Genomic DNA, 2,895 nt, shown 5'->3' with positions numbered 1-2,895 from the left:
TGCTCGCATTCGTCCCACCCATCGCCCAAGCCAGCGTTAGGAGCAAACTCAATAGCCTTGCCCACCGTCATGGCTCCATTCCACGAGATCGAATCAAGCATCATAGAGTTCAGGGAGGAGTAGCATTTCCACCGTCAGCTCCTCACTGATGTATCAGCGTAGAGTGCGGGGAGGACACAGAACGTAAATACTTGGGGTTTAGCGCTGGTGGTGGGAACGACCGACACGGCCTCCTTGCGCCGCTCCTCGCTGCCCGTCCTGCTTTGGGGATCCTAGCGCCCTGCCCTAGGGTTCCGCACTGGCGGCGGCGGCGGCGGCGTTTCCCTCAAGAAAAAAAGCACGTCTCATGTCCGGCTTGTGCAGGAATCCATCACCAAGTAGGATCAGTAGTTCCGTCCCAAATCGGTTATGTTGCAAGTCCTAGCTATAGCTATATATATGTATTACCCTGCACCCCTATAAATAGTACACCCAGAGACCAATAGAAAGATCAGCGGGCACGAGGCATGCCCGTGTGTATCAATTGCTTGCGTGTATCCGTGTTGCTTCTGGTAGATCGATACTACATCACCCGTGGTTAGCCAGCTACGTCCAATCTATTCGAGTGTTTTCGTCTGCGTATGTGTTTTTCTGGTATATACTTCAGAATTCAGTCAGTCGGGGGCGGGATGTCTAAGCAAAGAAGGCAGGGCGAGGAGGATGAGCCCAACTACTACCACGACCGCAGCGGCAACAAGGAGAAGAGCCTCTATCTGGTTCTAGACGACTGGCACAAGGGCTTCACCATCCGCAAGATCGATGCCGACAGTCCCGACCTCAGCGCCCCCCCTGTCCTCCGGCTAGTGTCACCTGAGCGTGGCCATGCCATGTAGTTCGCAGCCCTGGGCAGCAACATCATCGCCACGAGCAACATACACGCCGGAACCCTCTTCTACGACACTGACACCGCCGGACTGCCCGTCGGCCCTCCCGTTCAAGACGCACTGCTTTGTGGCTCCAACACCTTCCTGACCTCCGGCGCCGGCGACGCCTGTACGCGTTCGCCTTCCACTTCATGGAGCGGCATGTGTCCTTTGAGGCGATGGCGAAGCCACCGACGACGGAAGACGACGACCTGCTGCCCACCTACTGGTCCTGGAAAAGCATGCCGACGCCCTTCACCAAGGACAAGATGATCTTCTCCTATGCGCTGCACCCAGACGGGCGCACCATATTCGTGTCCTCGTGGAGCAGGGCGGTCTGCGGCACGTACTCCGTCGACACCAGGAGCTGCAAGTGGAGGCGCCATGGGGAGTGGATGCTGCCTTTCAGAGGCCGAGGCTACTTCGCCGCCAAGCTAGACGCATGGGTCGGGCTGCACGAGGACGGCTATGTCTGCCCCTGCCAGGTTGCCTCCCGCAACGACGGTACCACGCAGCAGCCGGAGTGGAAGATGGCCAACGAGCATAGGATGTGGATCCCGTGGCATCAGCTGGAGTTTCGCCTGCGTCGGATGTGATGGCGCGGGTGGAGTACCGAGGAGTCGCCGGCGTCGGCCAGGGCCTGGGGCACAGAGGAGTCCTCCTAGTCAAGGAGATCGGAGAGAAGAAGATGATGGCGGCGCGAGGACACATGATGGTAGACGTCGAGAGGATCGGCCGTCCAGGCTCGTGAGGAGGGCAGCGGTGGGAGGATCGAGTTAATGGTACCGTGTACAAAAATCCCATCAAAACAAGTAAAATATACCAGCAATGCTTGATTGATTCTGATTTAATTTTTATAGGCATTTTCGGATTTGTAGGGCATGTGCCCACGATACTCGCACGCTGTACCTTTTTTGACGTGTATGATTCATGATAAGAAATGAAAATCACATCAATGTAAGGAAATATCCCATCAATGCTTGATTGATTGTGATTAATTCTTTTATATGGTAACTAATCCGATGGGTTTATGTGGGCGGTGAAGCGAAAAGGTATGTGGGAGGGGAGACGAAAAATAACCGGTCAGAAAAAAAATGAATTAATTGTTGCATTGTATGTTTGGTTTTGATATTTGAAGATTGATTACCATCCGTTAGTTGGGTTACCAAAGAAGAAATCAATCACCATATGTGAATTCATTGTGTTACCAAATAAACGTTGGGTTTGTCCGACCAGTCGGAGGGGGGCGAATAAAAAACCGACGAAAAAAACCGACAAAATTGGGAGGTGGGAGCAGGTACCAAATAAAACCATGGTAGGTGGGACGAAAATAAACCGTATGAGGCTACCAACTACTTCATTAGGAGTAGAGATTGGTTGGTTCGATTTTTTTTGCATGGAGGGAACTACCTGGAAGGTGGGAGGGAGTACGAAAATAAACCGTCTCGGCTGAGCGGGAGGTGGGAGCAAGTACCAAAGAAGTACCAAAAAAGACCGGGTGAGGTGGGACGAAAATAAAACCCGGAACGAGACCTACCAACTGAGACATTAGGAGTAGAGATTCTGATTTAATTTTTATAGGCATTTTCGGATTTGTAGGGCATGTGCCCACGATACTCGCACGCTGTACGTTTTTTTGACGTGTATGATTCATGATAAGAAATGAAAATCACATCAATGTAAGGAAATATCCCATCAATGCTTGATTGATTGTGATTAATTCTTTTATATGGTAACTAATCCGATGGGTTTATGTGTGCGGTGAAGCGAAAACGTATGTGGGAGGGGAGACGAAAAATAACCGGTCAGAAAAAAATGAATTAATTGTTGCCTTGTATGTTTGGTTTTGATATTTGAAGATTGATTACCATCCGTTAGTTGGGTTACCAAAGAAGAAATCAATCACCATATGTGAATTCATTGTGTTACCAAATAAACGTTGGGTTTGTCCGACCAGTGGGAGGGGGGCGAATAAAAAACCGATGAAAAAAAA

General features: G+C 50.6%; 1 pseudogene; it reads left to right on the top strand.

Moving 5' to 3' along the window:
• The first annotated feature begins 629 nt into the window (after positions 1-629).
• On the top strand, positions 630-1,498 carry LOC119272649 (annotated as a pseudogene).
• The last annotated feature ends 1,397 nt before the right edge of the window (positions 1,499-2,895 follow it).

Source organism: Triticum dicoccoides, chromosome 3A, assembly GCF_002162155.2.
Source record: "Triticum dicoccoides isolate Atlit2015 ecotype Zavitan chromosome 3A, WEW_v2.0, whole genome shotgun sequence".
NCBI classification, from domain to species: Eukaryota; Viridiplantae; Streptophyta; class Magnoliopsida; order Poales; family Poaceae; genus Triticum; species Triticum dicoccoides.
The sequence above is the reverse complement of the archived record's forward strand: the minus strand, read 5'-3'. Positions and strand labels throughout refer to the sequence as shown.